The sequence below is a fragment of the Dermacentor albipictus genome, chromosome 1 (assembly GCF_038994185.2).
Source record: "Dermacentor albipictus isolate Rhodes 1998 colony chromosome 1, USDA_Dalb.pri_finalv2, whole genome shotgun sequence".
NCBI classification, from domain to species: Eukaryota; Metazoa; Arthropoda; class Arachnida; order Ixodida; family Ixodidae; genus Dermacentor; species Dermacentor albipictus.
In genome coordinates this window covers 412,606,851-412,625,528 of record NC_091821.1, presented here as the reverse complement: position 1 = coordinate 412,625,528, position 18,678 = coordinate 412,606,851, and the positions used below count along the sequence as shown (strand labels likewise).

Sequence of the window (18,678 nt, the reverse complement as noted above, 5' to 3'; positions counted from 1 at the left end):
GCGCTTGGCGCATCTGCTTGGCCACTGTTTCGCCGAATAAAGTGCTGTTTAGTGTTCCACTATGTCCTGGACCGCCGCGCTCAATTTGGCGAACCAACCCTGGACGCAATGTCACCACAAAGGGTGCCAATCGCGATGACGACATAACGTGCGTTCAAGTGGGTCGCGCGCGTGGTGAGGGTCCTCGTGTCTAGCCGTCGTCACTGGCAAGCAGGTAATTGCTATAATGCAATTAACTGTGCTGAATATAATCCCTTGCAAGACATTTATTTAAACCTTTCTTGAAAGCTTTGTATCTCAGGTTCCAGCATGTAGTTTGGAACTGCGTAGTATTTTCATAATATACCCTGATTGAAGGCTACAAATCGGCAATTTTTTTTAATGAACATGTTTAGCATAAGTCTCTAGGAGTAGTCATGAGACATTCTTCCTAGGGTGTGAATGACGCCATGAAACAATTTATGACATACTAAGGCGTCAAACTGCATAATACACGTTTGGGCCCTTGCAACGCTTGATTTGAGAAAACGAATGAAAAGGCTGAAAAGAAGGGGAAAATGCATAAGCTACGGCTGCACTACAATAAAAAATTATGGCCAACGCTTCTCCGACATCCAGGAGCGGAGCAGAGAGAGGTTCTTCAGTTTTCAGCGGTGTTTAAGAGTTTGCTGTGTAACCTAAGCATTGCCATTTGTTCGGACAGCAACAAATATTTCCACGTTCTCGCGATCGAAAAATTTGTGCTTGAACAATATTGCGCATTCTCTGGTGGTGCATCGTGAGAGAACCACTTGCCCACTTTCTCGTTCAGAGGTGCCAGACTTGTTTTCTGGTAAATGCTTGCGAGGCTGCTATCGCTAAGCTTTAACCTTGAAGGTTCTCTTCATGTGCGACATCTAGAACAGTACCGGGGATCAAAAGTAAAAGATAGTATGTCATAGGTCAGCTTTAGCATACTTTGTAACTGAGCACATATAAAACTCCTACAACGCTGGCTTTTCGTATTTATGCTGCTGATTCTGTCATACCCGCCGCACCATCCGTGCGCATCAGGATGCCATGAACGAAAGCCGCAATATTGGCAGATCTCAGTCACATGACATCTGCCTAAAATACTGACCTGGCTGCACTGCTGATTGCTCTCACTGTAGCTCGCATATTCCCTACAGTTATCGTTGAACTCAGTAAGAAATTGTTCTCAGTAAGAAAAGAAAACGTAAAAAAAAGAAAAAGGTGCAATTTTCCGCTTTTATTGTTTTTGACATCATTGAACTGCTCCTGGTGTGCAATGTGGATAAAAGCAATACCCATGCACACGGGCACACAAAATGACATTTACCTGCTAATGCCTTAAATTTTATAGCCATTTGCGCCATGCCACACGGAAATACCTAATGTCGTCTGCCCTGATGTAATTCGTTACCTGACGCGTTCACCAGAACTCATTAGACTGAGAAATGCGTTCTCTCGACGCCATAACATGCGCAGTGCACTATATACTTGATATACTTGATCTCCTGCACGGGCCGTGAAGGGCCTGCAGTATATTCAAATAATAATTATATTGAAGCAGCCCATTTCATGCGAGAAATAGTTTCTACATAACTTTTAACTTCAACGCTCCTGTCAGGAGTTGTAGTCGGCGAACTTCCTCAAGTGGACGTTGGAATGGCGTCGACGGGGCAGACGCCATTGGGCTTTCAGGCTTCGGATTTGAGATGCAATTTCTGAAGTTACTGTGGCCGATTGAAACATCGCAAAAGAAAGGCACGAGCTCAAGCTATAACCGCGCAATAGTACTCTTGCTTTTACATTGCACTATTCACTAAGGTGGAACAACCTTTTAAACACATGTTTATTTTTAATTTGCCCCTTAAAATTTCTCACTTCAAAAGGTGCTGTCATCGATATCATTGTGTCAAATTTCACTAAATTTGCCCGTGTGGCAGATGCGCCGAAAAAATTTCGTTATGGAAGTTAACGCAGTAGTGAGTTAATGTAATTTTTATTAGTCTAGTCCAAAGTTGGGCAAAATCTCGTCAGGCGAGGGTGATACATTGTCAAATGAACTGGCACTCGCCTCATGTTCAAAACAAAATAAAAGATAAAATGACTTTTCGAGACCGTGGCGGTTCCCTTGTTCACAATGAAATCATTGTTTCGCAGGCGCGCACATTAGTCTCCTTCCTATCAACCACCTTGTTTCCAACACCGAGAGGGCGCAGCTTCTCGAAGACATCACGGCGTTGGTCCGGAAAGTGCATGGCCCCGAGACTGACCAGTCGATATTCAGGACGTATATCATCATGGCCTCCAAACAAAGAGGCTAATGCTCGATAATTCATGACATAACGCATGCATACATCTAGCCAACGTATTACTGTTCAGACGACCTACCACAAAAATACCAGTGAGTGCGATTTTACATTAAACTGAATGTTCAGTGCTGCTGACACAGGATCGGGCAATGCATGTAGTTTAGTGTGCTCAAATAAAAAGCGAGGTTCTTCTGCATGTGTTTTCGCGTTCTCGCATTGAGCCTGCTGTGTGTCTTCAAGTGCTCGCAGCCTTGCCCCAACATCTTTTGACTCCCTCATTTTCATAATACTATGACCGGCGTACACTGTTACGATCAGCCAGCAGGTGTAGTGACCTTCTAACCTCTCCTAGCCCGGTGCGATGAATCGCTTCGTGAAGCCAACAATGCGCGCCCCTCGGACAGACTTGTGGCGCTACTAAGGCGAGACACGTTTCGCGGACCGAGTATTGTTAGCCGGTTCGCTGTCGCCTTCACGGACCAATGGGCTCAAGAAACCTACTGGAGAAGTGTGTTCTGAGGCATTTTCTAACGGACCCCGGTAGTCGCCAAGTTCATTTGACAGACGCTGCAGCTAACTGCGGGGTCATCTCAGGAACCAAGACTTGCCAGCTTGAGTCAAGCGTGACAACCCCTGCGTACCACTGGGGGGGTTGCTGTTAGCGACAGCAACCCTCTCCCCCTTACCACCTTGCCAAGAGCCATTCTCTTCTTTCCCAGCGGTTATCAGCACTGACCAGTCGAGATTTTGCGTGCCATGGAGGAGCTGTAACGATCGGCCAGCGAGGGTAGTGATCTAACCTTTCCTAGCCCACTGCAACTAACCGCTTGCATTGCAAAATTGCATTGCTACATTGCATCAAAATTGTAGAGTTGCAACGTTCTTTGCAACAACGTTGCAAACAACGATTATGGAGCTGTTTTTTCTAGCGCACCAAGAATAACAAATAAATAACTCAGGGTACACAGAAAATAATTATTACGTTATACGCTCTACAACAGCAGGAAATGCTAAGATAGAGGCATATAACTATGCCCTTCAGCAAAATAACCATGTTGAGGAATACAAGCAATATCGCTGATAAGGCTGTTCAACTCAGAAGTAGCAAGAAAGAAATCGCGAATTCGCCAAGAAGTTAAACCTTGCATAAATGGCAATAAAGTTCGAACGATTGCAACAGCTATGGCGGGCAGGAAGGAGGACGCGGTGCAGATTTTGAATATAATGGCTAACGTTCACGAGCGCTAATTCAGCCACGGCTGGACGGCCGCGCACATGCTTCATAATGGAATTCGAAGTGCGCAAGCGGGTGGTAAAAAGCAAAGCGATGTTTTATTTTACTCCTTCTGTTCATCGCGGTCACCCGCTCAGAGCTGTCGCTTAACCCTCACGCCATCGTAGACATTTGTGTCACGTGATCAAAAAATAACGCTACCTGCCAGATTATTTCTTGGCAGCTGCACAAATGTGGACAGCTGTTCATCACTAGGAATAATCTGAATAACATTAGTCTGGACTACGTGGCAGTCGTCGTACTCAGCAAGCTACACACGGAGGTATTACATGTGGATGCAGAACCTGGCTTCACTGTTTAGCATCTGCGCATTAACTCCGGCAGCCTTTTACGGTTCTCCGCCGCCACGTACACTTATTTTCTCCTACAACCTTAACAGCTCAAGGCGTTCTACAGGGTAAGTACATCCTTATTGACCCTAATACGAAAACTTTCTATGATAACAAGACGTGCCGAATATACTCTGCACTATTTCCAGCTGACACTACAGCCAAATAGTGGCATCGGCAAGTTTTGTCCTTGAGCCTTGAGGTAGACCCCTTATATGGGCTCGAAGAGCAGTAATGCTCCGCGCTTTGCATAATCATAAAAGTTCACTTTCCGATTTCAGTCTTTGGTGTTCGATGTTGTTCTATAAATGACTTCCGATTGCTCCTATGATGCCTATCCAGCACGCAATTTCTGCATGGTGGTCTCAAGTTCAACATGTCTATTTTCTCTACTTCGGCCACACATCTGTGAGCCTACTATTTACTGGTAAATTGTGGTACAGACGCTCATTTTCTACACTATTAGCGAACCGTCATGATTTGGGCTAATTGGTCAAAGGTTATCAGGTAAAAGCAACGCAGAACACCGAAGTGTGGGAGTGTGTGGCTAAAGAGCCCCGCACCTGGTTAGGCTATTTCGCGCTGAGAGCGCAGTGCAGTGAATGTGCACTCAGGATCGTGTCTGCTATGAATTACATCGCTACACGCAACGGAAAGAACTGAAATTTCAAACTAACAATAGTCTGCACTTCTGGTCGCGGGCACCGCGCTCCAAGACTGGGGAATGATGTACCTAAGCAAATGTGCTTACGTACACTCGGCCCAAAAAATTTACAGACAACAGGATCTCAGAAAACAATGAATTTCCGAGCAGCCTATAGGAGTAGCCAGTAAAACTGTATACGACTATATTGTTAGCATATTCCAGTCGAGGCCCGAAATGCGATTACCAGGCTGTGTTATGAGGATGCGGAGATATTCAGCTTTTTCTCAGATTTCATGGTCCGTAATATTTTGTGGCACGGTGTACATGTACATGCTGTGACGTCGCTCAAGGAGACCCGGGACACTTCGAGGATTCTTTAAGGCAACGTCTGTTTTTTGTGTAATGTGTTGCTTCAGTAGACGAATGAAGGCTTAGAGAAATAGTAAAACTCGCAAACCGAATGTCTGCATGTTCTTGTTTTACTTCGGACCACAGCAAGGGAGACGTACTTCCCATTCGTCATCTTGTTCCCACGTCTTGCAGTCTCGCTCGCAGAGACCGAAACTATGTCATTTCCCACCGTGTTCCAGCGCGCGATCATGCTGTGTGATCCGCTTGCGTCTGCCTCAGTGATCGTGTAGCACTGACTTATACCGCTAGTCAGGTGTTTTCGTGCACCGCGTGCACAATGGCGCGCTGCCCGAAACGAGACAAACGCAACAGTTCGCGCGCAGCGCAGCAAAATAGCGAGAGAGAGTGTGTGTGTGAGAGAGAGAGGAGAAGGCGGGGCCCGTTACGTATGCATCACGCGATACGTTCTCTCTGTTGCTAGAGAACGTACACACTAAACATTTGAACATCTTGTGGGTGTTAAAAGGGCGTTTTCTACATTTACACCCATGCCAACACCATTTTAGTACTCTTTTCGGCCAGAACACCCTATCATAATGGTGTATGCCACACGTAAGGTGTGACTGCTCGAAGAAGGGTGTTAAATCGACAACTGAAGGGTGTTGAACGCGTTGATGCATAAATCTGGGTAACTTGTACACGTCCGCGCATTCAGCAAAGTGTGTATGTATTGCATTGTTAATGTGAAAGCATTTTATGTCCTTTGAGGTAGAAAAGCTGGCGTTCTCCTAAACAACAATCCATACGAGACCATGCTCATGCCAATCTTGCCATTTCCCTTGAAATCATTCAGAAAGCATTCAGAACCACGCCGCCCGTTCGCGCGGTTGACCGCCAGCGGAATTGCGCCGCGCAGCAAAATAGCGAGAGAGAGAGAGAGAGAAAAGAGAATGCGTGACCCGTTACGTATGCGTCACCCGATACGTTCTTTCTGTTTTTAGAGAACGTAGGGAAGAAATTTCGCTCCGGAGGCTAAAAGGGGCAATTGGTGAGAGTGTCTCTCTTGGCAGTGGCGCTCGCCTCCTGAAATCATGGGTTTGCGGCATGTATATTTGAAAAATCCTCGCGGTAGAGCTTTCCCAAGAGGGCACGTAACAATTTCCAACGCAAGGCCAAAATTCGCTATGTGGCCTGGTAAAAAGGTCCTTTAAAGAAAAGAACTACAAACTGTGCTACTCGTTCTTTCCTCTAACAGAAGAGCTATTTTTCCCCGCACTTCAGTACCTTGCGCGGGTTTCGCATCATGTTGGTCAAATTTTTTCGAAAGTTACCAACGTTTTTTCATAATTTTCCAAGGGCAACTGATGCGAATGAGTTTGTTGTGACATTTGCGCCGTCGGTGTCGCCATTGATTTGATCAATGTCACGATTATTGATTTTAAGGACCGACCATACAGCTACAAATTATTCTAGCTGCAAGAGAGGTACGTGTAGAGTACAATATGTGTGCTCAGTGAGCCTCCTCGTTAAGGCGGTGCCTTTGATTTTCCAATTCAAATTCAAGTTTATTTACCACACAATTTGCCAGCGGGAAATGGACATGTGGTGTTATCGCAACTAAACTTGGTAGAGATGTTACTCGCGCTCAAGTCATCTGAGAACGTGAAAAATGTCATCTTTGACAGTTGACCTACGAGACCCTTCACTGTTGGCATGCTTTCGCTGAGTATGAACATGCATAGATGTCACTGCCCGGTAGTTAGGACGGAACAAGACTTCTGCGGCAGTGTTGGTCATGTATACGTGACTTTTTAATCGGTGTAGTGGTTCACTATATAGCTGCGGCGTTCTGCTTCTCCGTACGATATGGCTCTTTGATTCGCGACGCCTCCCGGGTCTTTAATCATGAGATGGGTAATGAATCAATGTAACAGGCAACAGGCAAATGAAAAAAATAACAGCACCAAAAAAATGATCTTGGAAATGATGTGTATGCAACGCCGTGTGCTCTGTCTTATTTTCGCACTATCTTTTCCATAATGATCAATTCACTAGCTAGCTGAGCTTTTCTTCTACTTGAGCAAGTTATCTCGACAGTCCAGCAACATAAATACTCGTGCATATATACAAAGCAAGGAAATACCTACTCAAAAATCCACAGGCAAAGTTGAGGAATAGGATGAAAAGCTGAGGAATATGAGATGAAGCGGCATGCGGATATGATGAAACGCAGCACATTGTGGCAACAGTAATTTTGACGTTGTGTGACGAACGAAAAAAGCCGAAATTTCGCCTGAAAAGGGAAGCATCGATTGTGATAGCAATTGAGTGAATAGTTATACGGAGTAAGGATAGTAGTTTTGTCGGCCGTATAAACATGGAAACAAGCTTACGAACTGAATTAACAAGCATGGTGTCAGCGTGCACAAGCATGTATGAACAGATCACACTCTATGAGTGCGGGTACCCTCTGTCAAAATTCTGGATGCTAGTGCGAGCAAGCGCGGCAGTATCAGCCAGAAAAGTCACCTTCGTGTGGTGTGATGCTTCAACGCAAGAGTTGCGAGAACACAGCCCGCACAAAGGTATGCGCATTTGCAGATCCTGACCAAATAAGGTGTGCGCGACTGAAACGCGTCCGCGCAAAGTGAGCAGTTGGTTTATTCCGTCAATGCCACGCGCAAAGTGCGCTTTCCGTCCTCGCATGTTACATTGTGCCGCGATCGTCGGTTCTTGCGCAGGCCGTGTCTCCGGAAACGAAGCAATGCAGCCCCCGGAGGTGAGGCTGCACTGACTACTCGGACTGCAAAACCTTTGATGACCCCTCCTGCTCGACCGAACCTTGTTGAAATTTTTGTTGATCGAAGTACCCGTTCAAGTCCTCATGGGGGCTGGCGCTCAGGCGTGGGTTTTGCGATCAGATCTTCGTAGCCGTCTCCGGAAAGTCCTGACACCTGCCAAGTCGCCTATAGTCCGAGTAGGTAATGGCATCACAAGAGCAGTGACGGGAGTGTGCGGCGCCTGTGTTACCATTGCCGGCCGTGCAGATTTAGTCCTGTTCACTGTACTGGCCGAGTGTCCCCACGAAGTGATTCTTGGAACCGACATTCTGAGTTCCCATTCAGCGCTTATTGACCGTACAACCGGCACCCTTCGCCTTGAACTTCCCAATTACTTTGCCGACCCGACCGGCGACCGCTAATCCCGACTTAGTTCTAAACTTGTTTGACTGCAACCTGAAGCTGCAACATACGTGCTCATATCGGCTCCTCCACCACTTCGAGATGGTCCGTACGTGGTGTCCCCACTTTGCGACGTCCTGCTGGCACGTCAAATAGCATTGCCAAGGTTAATTGTAGCTGCTGTCAACAATCAAGCGTGGCTTCCTCTTCTGAACTTTGGTTAGAGTCTGCAAGTACTTCCTGAGGGTATATCTCTCGCTGTGCTTTCCCCTTTGGAAGACTGTAGAGTAGCTGCTCTTACGCCTAAACCACGATTCGACACTGCTGCAGCTTCTGCCCCTCCTACTTCAGGCAACGAGAAGTTTACATCAATGATAGCTACTGATTTACGAACTGCTTACGCCGAAGCCCTTCGCCGCATTCTTTGATTTTGATTTTGAGACGCCTTTGATTTTGGCAATCTGCCGCCAGGTCGAACCCGTGTCGTCACCCATCTAATCTACACTGACGACGCTCCTCCTAAATACCGGCGGCCCTACCGTGTGTCTGCGGCTGAACGCCAGGTGATCCAAATGGAGTTGGACAAAACTCTCTTCAAAGATATTATTGAGCCTTCCTGCAGTCCATGGGCATCACCTGTCGTTTTGGTTAAAAAGAAGGACAATATCTGGAGATTTTGCATCGACTACCGTCACCTCAATAAGATCACCAGAAAGGAGGTCTATCCGGTTCCGCATATTGATGACGTGCTCGACTGCTTACAGGGTGCCAGTTATTTTTCGTCGATTGATTTGCTTTCTGGGTTCTGGCAAATCCTGGTGGATGAACGAGACCGTGAAAAGACCGCCTTCGTCACTCCAGATGGTCTCTACTGATTTAAAGTGATGCCTTTCGGACTCTGCAATACCTCTGCTACGTGCGAGCGCATTATTGACTCTCTTCTGCGTGGATTCAAATGGATCCCATACTTCTGTTACCCTGATGACGTCATTGTTTCTCACCGACATTTGAGACCCACCTTCACCGACGCTTCACTGTCCTTGTTGTTTTTTGACGAGCTTGCCTACAACTCAATTCTGCAAAATGCCATTTCGGCCACCGTCAGATACGAGTACTTAGCTACTTGGTGGACGCCGCTGGCGTCTAGCCTGATCCTGATAAAGTTCGGGTCGTTGGTGAGTTTCCAGTTCCATGTTCTTCAACCGAAGTCCGAAGTTTCCTAACACTGTGTTCGTATTTTCGGTGATTTATCAATAACTTTGCCGAAATCGCTTGTCCTCTCACAGACCTCCTCAATAAGCACACCACTTTTCGTTAGGGATATGACAATGCTGCAGCATTTTCAACGCTTATCAGTCGCCTTACCAATCCGCCCGTGTTGGGTCATCTTGATCTTCATGCCTACACAGAAGTTCGCACTGATGCCAGCGGACAAAAGGACGTTGGGAGGTGAAGAGAAGGTTGAAGTGTCTCGAAGATCGGTAGATGCTGTTACTCCGACTACTGAGTTACAACCTTGTAACTGTACATATTGTATATACTTATATTTTCTCCCCGTAACAATATATTTTCTATCCCACTAAAGATCACTGATGATAGCTATACTCCCTAATGCGAAATTTGAGCGGAGCGGCATAGAATGTTTCATTTCGCGATATATTGAGGTATCCCACCGATCACCGCACAGAGTGGTAGAGCCACGACGCGCTACGCCATACATAGACCGACCGTACAGTTATCGGTTTTCGGCAACTGCGGCTTATGGAACCGCTTGCGACGACTGGTATGCGCGAAGGCGAACATTCCGGTTCTCGTTTTCTTTCCCCTGAGCGGCCAGTGCCGCAGTTCCCCAGATGCCCGGATGTGAGCGACATCTGGGGGTGCTTCAAGGTGGCTTCCTCCACTTGCTCCTCTCCCCATGGCAGATCGCTTTCAAGAGAGGACCCGCGCGGTCGCGCTATAAGCAGCCGCCACCAGTGTAGAACGCCCCCCTTCATCAACCAGTGACTTGCGCGCGACGCAAGACAGCACGCTTCTTCGCCACTTTCCTCCCTTGCGCGCGCAAGATTGAGGAGCCATCTCCGGCTCACTTTCGCCCGCTTTCACTCGGACATACAGCACACGGCCCGCGGCGACGATGTTATCACCATCAAAGCTTTATGCGGAACATCATGGTGACGGCGACGGCGAAAGCGGGCCTCGAGTCCCCATATGATTGCTATCGAAATAAAAAAAAAACGAAGTTTCTTCAGAAAGGCTGCTCATAGATTGAGGCGGTAAATGCGTAGACAACTATACGGAGTAAAGTTAGTAGTTTTATCGGCCGCATAAACTTCTAAACATTCGCTTACTATGTAAATTAACGAGCATGGCTTCAACGCACACTAGTAAACATGAACATATGACCCTCGATGACCGCGGACACTCGCGGTCAAAACGCATGCGTGAGAAAGCGCGGTAGCAGCAGCAAGCAAAGTGACCTTCGTGCTGTCTATCGCTTCAACGCAAGAGACAGGGTTAGAGCGCGCAGCGGCAAGAACGCAGCACGCACAAAGGTACTAGCTGTCGAAGCACCCAAATTCGGTCCCCAATGCAGATCGCATTAGAGATAGGACACGCGCGGCCGCGCAATTCGTTTCCTCCCCGCTTTCCCGCATTGCAGGCAAATATTGAGCCGCGATCGTGGATCCCCTTGGGCGCGATCGCGCAAACGGCAGTTGCTGCACCAGTACTATGCCACCCCCTCTTCCTCCCCTCCATTGGGACCTTTGGGGCGACGGAAGATGGTGCATTTCCTTGCCACTTTCCTCCCTTGCACATGCGAGAGTGAGCCGCGGTCGTCGGCTAACCTCTCCCTGTTTGACGTACAGCATACGGCGTGCGGCGACGGTGTTGTCGCCCTTGGACTTAATACTGAACATCACGGCGACGACGACGACAAAAATGTGCCTGAAGTGTTTATAAAATTATTGCAATAAAATGTAATCCGAGAAGGACAACCCACCACGCGTGTCGCTTACTTCTGGATAGGAAATTGCCCTCCTTCCTTGGCAGGGAAAGGAAAACTATACTGACGCACTTGATACCCTGCTTCAATACTTCTGGCCCTTTGACGATTTCTCACCTTATTCTGTTTGGTTTCTTCAAGATACACTGAGGCTGATTCTCTCTAATCTTTAGTTCTGTAATCATTCATTGGCACATTTAGCGCTTTCTATATGTTCCTCAGTAAGTGCAATGCACGCGGCCCACCATTTCTGCTAAGCCTATAGATAACAAAAGTCAAGCCGTCTTTTGGTGCGTATAATTCAAAATCACCTCCAGTGTATAGATTGCTTATTGTTCCATGTCTCCTTTCACGTCGCAGTAATTTCCTCTGCCGTTCTCCGAAGCATAGCAACGACTCCCTTATACGTACTACAATCAAGATTCGGCACTAGCCGACTTCTTTATGTACCTCGCGGTAAAAATAAGACATTGCTTTAACATGAATTAATGCGTAGTTAGGACGTTTGAAGCTATATTTAAGCACGTGTCAAAATATGGCTTCCCTCATGTTGCCTAGGCTTGGTAAAAATGGTGGTAAGCGTGCATTTCACTTACGGAGGACCAGATAGATTCTGATGACCCGCCGTGGTGGCCTAGCTGCTGCGATGTTACACTGGTAAGCCCATGGTTGCGAGAGAAAATCCCGACCGCGACGGCCGCATTTCGATGAGGGTGAAATGCAAAAAAAAAAAAACGCCATGTGTACCGGGCATTAGGTGCGCGTTAAAGAACCCAAGCTGGTAAAATTTAATCCGGAGTCTCTTAGATACGATCACTCCAGAGGTTTTTAACTCTACTTGCACCGACTGTTGCGCTGTTAGCAATCTCGCACACATACTCTGGCGATGCTCCTCGTTACCGGGACCCAATTGCATCACGGAAGAAGAATGGAGCTCTGTCATCCTGAGCTCAGAACTTTCACATCACACTTGGGCTATCCAGAGAGCCCACGATGCTGCGGTTAGGCTCGGCCTTCCAGTCTCCACGTGGGAGCTGCCCGCAGCTCTGGCCTAGGGCAAAGCTCCTCAGGTCCTTGTAAATAAAGTTCTTTGTCTGTCTGTCTGGTACTACGGCGTGCCTCATAATCAGGTTGTGGTTTTAACACATGAAACCGCGGATTGATGTTCTATGATTAATCTTCGGAAATTACAATTTCAGAGCCTCAGTTCGTGCCTTTCACAATTCAACGCGTTTGAAGAAAATCGCGATGTCATGATCCTTATGGTGTTAGATATGGAGCTGGTTCCTGCGATTACTTCGAGTTCCCCAGACCACATCGGATTGCAGCACAGCTAATTGAGGAATGCAAAAGCAGGAAAGCGCATTCCAGAGAAGCGGCCGAGCAAACAAGTTTGAGGCAACAAGTTTACGTGCCAACAAGTTTGTGCGCCGCCGGGGTTAGCAGGTGGGCATCCGACAATGAAGCAGGTGCACGAGCGCCCCCCGCTCCTTCTCCAGCCTACAAGTGGATTGCCAGTCTGCGTGGCAAGACCGCAGAGAGCCCCGACAGGTGTGCCACGCGACACGGGCGCCTACCATTGGCTGCAAGTGGCGTCATCGGAGTGGACTCTCCCATTGGTCAAACATGACGTGACTTGCAGTGCTCGAAGGGCTTATAAGAAGCCTTCCAGAGAGACTTGAGCATTCTGGGATATGCCCTGATTCCCTGATTCACCTCTCTCGAACTTCTTGCCGCGGGCAGCAGCGTCCGAGTTGCTGCTGGCCCGTAATGTCTGTACGACTGTTACTTGACGCTCACGTTCCCTGTACATAATGTAGAATAAATCCCCCCCAAGTTTGTGGGTTTTTCATCCCGAAGTCCCGTCCTCCAAACCCTACATCTGGTTGGCAGCGGTAGGATCGCCTCCGAACGCATCAGCTGGTGGCAGCGCTACAGATCAACCTTCGTCGAGAGAGATACTAAGGAACCGGGAAGAGCGAAGAAGATAGAGCCTTCGTCGAAAGAGGTCCGAAGAAACTGGGAGTAGCGAAGAAGGAGCGAGCCTTCGACCCAGGGAGTCCGGAGGAAACGGGAACAGCGGACGAATGAACCGGATGGCAGGGTGCTGCAACCGTAAGTGAGCGCGTGGTTTTTTTCCTTATGATTCGCCAGACTCAAAGGTTGTGTGTTCAATTTTGATAGCTCTGGGAATCGGGAGTTTGTTGCACTGTGTATTGGCACAAATTAATTAAGGAAAACAGTTTTAACCACCTGTCGGGGCAGCTGCCATGGATCTTAGAAGGTTGACGAGGTTAGACTTGTTGTTGGTGTGCGACGATTTGGGAGTTGAGGCGGACGAACGGATGGAAACGCCAGCTATCATAAAGGCGATTAATGATAGTGGCAATGATGATAAAAGCATTGAGCTTGCTTGGGAAGTGATACAGGAGCCACGGGAGCGTGTGCGTCGTGTACGTTTGCGAGAGCGTCGTGAGCTTAGGAGTGAGCGTCAGCGTGAAGAACGCGAGAATGAACGGAAGCAGGAGCTTCAAGAACTTACTCTTAGGTGTGAGCGTCACGTACGTGAGAATGAACGCGAACGTGAGCGAGAGGAAAAGTATGAGAGAGAGAAGGCAGCACTGATCAAAGAGATACAGTATTGTGATCAGTTATTGGCACAGAGACAACGGCTGTCTGAAAATTCTGTCGGTAGTACAGAGCGAAATAATGAGCAAGTGTCTAGCGGATTTTCGCCAAAAGCCGATGAGAAGAGTAGTGCCTGTGAGAGTGACTGCCGATTAATAAGTGAAGGGAAAAGGCTAGCTGCTAACGATGCCTTAGTGGCAACAGAGGCCGTTAAAGGCCAGAGAGAGAGCGACGAGGTGCTGTGCCAACAGATGACTGTGGAGACAGCTAGGCCAGCTGCGAACAAATTGGCACAGTTACCGCGTGTGTGCGTCGCTGGTAATGTTAGCGAGGTTGCTAGCGAAGAGAAGGGCACTGCTGACCCGACAGAAGCGAGCACCCATGTCAGGCCAGAGGTGCGTGCAGAAGTGAAGTGCGAGCTGGACGATGCAGTTGAGAATAGTTCTCGGGGTGGCGAGCTCCGTAGCTCACGAGAGAACAACTGCATTGTTCAGGGATCGGTGCGGCTCTCCGCCAGTCTAGATAGCCTAGAAAGGGATGGTTCAGTTAATAATCATTCGGACTGTGCGCGTGAGACAGCGATCGATACCGACGGGCTGTGTGCCGATGCACAGCGTGAGCTGGGCAATGTAGCAGAGGGCAGTTCGCAAGAGTGCGAGTTGTCTTACTCGAGTAAAGCCTGCTGCATTGTGCCAGAGTCGGTTGAGCTGTCCGCCAGTCGAGGCAGAGAGAGTGTTAATTTAAGTGAGAATCACTCAGACTGTGCGGGTAAGAGACCGATCCGGGCCGACGAAATGTGTACCGGCCAGCACGAGGCACGAGAAGGCGACATGAAGGCGAGTGCAAAGAGAAAGCGCCGTAAAAAGAAGCGCGGTAAAGACCGAAAGTCGGTAATTAATGTAGCGCCGCCAAAGATGGCAAGAAACCCAAAAGGGCAGGGCGCGAGGAAGAAGGGGCGGTCGTCTAGGACGATGTTGACGCATCCAGAACGTTCGAGCCACAGGTCAAAGGGGGACCGCGAAGAATGTTCTGCACGGACGCGGACAAAGGGCACGAGGCAGTTAAGCTCCTCGTCGTTCCGTAGTTCTTTTCACAGCTCAGCGTGCAGTTCGAAGAAACGCAAGGTGGCAGGACGAGACCAGGTGGCGAGTAGCGACGCGGTCAATCGAGCTTGTGTTGAAAGCGGGGCGCGGGGACGCAAATTGGCAGGAGACCGTAACGTCTTGGGGGAGCTGATAGTGAATCAGCCCTTTTGTTGTTCCTCCGTAGCCAGAGTAGCTTTGAAACTGCGGCCACCCCGGGTTAGACTCAAAGTATGAGTCAGACGTAAGCGTTTGCAAATGGAGGCCAAGAGCCCTTCCGTAGAAGTAAAACGTGTTGTTTTGTATTTTATTTTGAGCATCGGAAAGTTTTCGCGATTTGAGACTAGGCTTTCTTTCAAGGTGTAAGGTATGAGCTCTGCTTATGATTTGTTTGAGAAGCTCCGAGATTTGAAAGACGCGTTTTATGTAAACATGTAGTCTCGCGAGATGCTCATTAATAAGTAGATAGGCTTTTTTTTTGTGTGTGTGCGAGTAACCTGAAGGTCAAGGTTATCGTCGAAAGGCCTATGGTAACGCGCGTGTGTGTTATTTAACCTTCTTTCATTTTAAGCGTTTTTGAATTTTGTAAGGTTAAGCGCGTAGATTTGAGTGAGTGCATGGTTTGCACTGGGAAGCGTTCTTAGTTCCATTAGCGCATGTCCTGTGTGGACGGAAGGAAGCAGATTTATGAGTGGATTGCTCGTGTGTGTATAGGGCAGCCGTATTCTGACTTCTCTGATAAGTATGCGTGGAACGAGTTATTAAGAGACGCATCATTTTAAGGGTTCTGCGGAGTGTGTAAGTCCCGCAAGTTTAATTGTTCGTTTACGTCACGTGTCCTGTAGGACCTTCAGGGAAAGAAACGTGAGTAAGCGTAAATGAAAAGTTTGCCTACAACGCAAGTACGCGTTCTGTTTAGTGACCACAAGGCTGGTGCACTTGTGATTACGTACTTGTGAAGTTGACCAGATTGTTCAGTGGCACCATTACGTGCGATAAGTACGCCACTGCGATAGATTGGAAACATGCTGTTCGTGTGGTTAGGCCACTTAAGTTATATTCGGCTGTTTTCATTTTGTTGTTTGCATCGTCAACGACCCTTTTGTTTTGCAACAACAATAGTACTCTGGTCTTGTCGGCAATCGAGGAGAAATGGATAGCTGTTTGGAAGGGTGGTTGGAACTGTTGTCAAAATTGGGGAACTAAGAGATCAGGGTTCATTTTGACGCAGTAATAGCCTGGCGAGTCAGGGGCGAAGAGCCTGCGCTTACACGTGGGGCAGCGCTGTGTTGTTTTGTTTGTTTGACGTTTGTTCTCCAGGGCCCAGGATCCCGAGGGTTGTCAAACGAGGCTCGACCCCAGTACCCTGCAGCTCCTTTCAGCGTTCCTCATGGCCAGCGAATTGAGTTCACCGGCCATTCAGAACAATCGGGGCGAGGACGAGCTGTTAGATATGGAGCTGGTTCCTGCGATTACTTCGAGTTCCCCAGACCACATCGGATTGCAGCACAGCTAATTGAGGAATGCAAAAGCAGGAAAGCGCATTCCAGAGAAGCGGCCGAGCAAACAAGTTTGAGGCAACAAGTTTACGTGCCAACAAGTTTGTGCGCCGCCGGGGTTAGCAGGTGGGCATCCGACAATGAAGCAGGTGCACGAGCGCCCCCCGCTCCTTCTCCAGCCTACAAGTGGATTGCCAGTCTGCGTGGCAAGACCGCAGAGAGCCCCGACAGGTGTGCCACGCGACACGGGCGCCTACCATTGGCTGCAAGTGGCGTCATCGGAGTGGACTCTCCCATTGGTCAAACATGACGTGACTTGCAGTGCTCGAAGGGCTTATAAGAAGCCTTCCAGAGAGACCTGAGCATTCTGGGATATGCCCTGATTCCCTGATTCACCTCTCTCGAACTTCTTGCCGCGGGCAGCAGCGTCCGAGTTGCTGCTGGCCCGTAATGTCTGTACTAATGTTACTTGTCGCTCACCTTCCTGTACATAATGTAGAATAAATTCCTCCCAAGTTTTGGGTTTTCATCCCGAAGTCCGTCCTCCAAACCCTACAATGGCCGCTTTCCAAGGCGTTTTCAATGACCTTTAAAACACACTACATCATCATTGAAATATAATGAAACGTGGCTGCTCCCCAATTACGAATTTCAACACAAAGTATTTCTTGACTACGCTCCGAGATGTTTATGAATTGTTTTGTAACTGTACACGTCACGCCCGATTAGCGCGTTTGTTATATTTACATAACAAACCCGTTGTTACAGCACAACTTGAGAAACGCCCATGGACTTTGACGTGCAGTGCACGGGACATGTGTGCACATCAGCGGACACGTGTGCACATCACACGTGTATATGCTTCCAATGAACTCATCTTTATCTACGCCACCTTCAATCTGTCTGTCTTCCCTCCCGTCCAACGGTACTAACTATGGATACTTCGGAAGCCAGTTAAAGGGAAAGGCGAAGCACGCATTTACAATACTTTCTCTCGTCTGAATTTTAAACAACAAGTGATGCCGTCCTTGACAGTAGATGTGCACTTTCAACATGTTTCATTTCGCGATACGGCGTAACATCTACTACTACAACCGATAGAGAGCGTCGGTTTGAATCAGCGCTATTAAATAACCTGTTGACCATCCTAGGCCCTTCGCGTATACGCACCACGGCATATCACCCCATTGTCATTGTTCTTTCTGACCGTTTTCACCACGCCATTAAGACCTCTCTGGGAGCGCCGCCTGACGCCACTCAATGGTTTACATCACTACCACTCGTTACGCTGATTCTTCGGGTTATACTGAAGCAGGATCTGCACTGTACGCATTCCCCAGGTGGTTTAGGAGCACTCCTACGCCTTCAAGGGGAGTTCTTCCACCCTACCTTTTCATTCCGGTGCCCTGACCCAACCGACTGCGGGTTTTATGCCAAACACATTGTGCTCCCGAACCAAGCTGCCAGCGCCATAACGCATCGCCTATTCCTAAAGAGCTGGTGGCGTTCTCTCAGGTTTCCGTACGCCGTGACTCGCCCGAAAACCCCTCCAACGCACTTTCCGTGTCATTCATCGTGCCGACAAGCATTTCATCGGGGACTCAAATGGCCGACAGGACACTATCTCTATCGATCGCCTCAAGCCCGCCTTGGTTGGCGACTCATTCTTTCAGTCACCGGATGGCCGGTGCTGCATGAGCCCAGAGCAGGTTGGTCCTCGCCAGTCTTCAAACAGATTTCAACACCAAACACCCTGATCCAAACACCTCGAAGTATCGTTGCGGCTACCTGCACGACTCCGCGTCACTTGAAGGGGGGCTCCTGTAGCAACATCGACGTAGAGGAAGATGAGGAGAGCGGCATCTGGCTAGGGATAGGCCTTTGCCTAGGAAGCAAAACGGTAGCGTGTCTCAGATCACGCGCAGACGACGCGAGGACCAGCTGATTTATTCGCCGAGGAATGACTGTAAACTAGGGCCTTCTACTCAGGAAAAACATGCTCCCACAGTTTTCACCTGTTGACCGAAAAACAGCCATCCTGCATGCCTAACATCAGCCACTAAGCCATTAGCAATCACGCACATTTTGTCTTCTTTCTCCTGGCATAGAAATCCGCCTCCTTTCCACCCTCCGCCTCCTTTAGACGTAGGGTGAACCTGTTGTCGACATTAGACAAGCACAACCGACGTTACACAATTGAGTACTACCACCCCAACCGACGTTAGACGACGTTAGACAACCCATTAGCACACGTCCCCATTCTCCTACAGGCCCTCCGCGAAGTGCAAGTGCTCTATTACACTAATTAAAATCTTCAAAGTAAATTGCGTCAGAAAGTTCGT

General features: G+C 48.4%; 1 protein-coding gene across 2 annotated transcripts in view; it reads left to right on the top strand.

The window, feature by feature from the left end:
- The window catches only part of LOC135913033 (juvenile hormone acid O-methyltransferase-like), a 59,042-nt gene that overhangs the window by 29,369 nt on the left and 10,995 nt on the right, over positions 1-18,678 (top strand). The window lies entirely within an intron of this gene.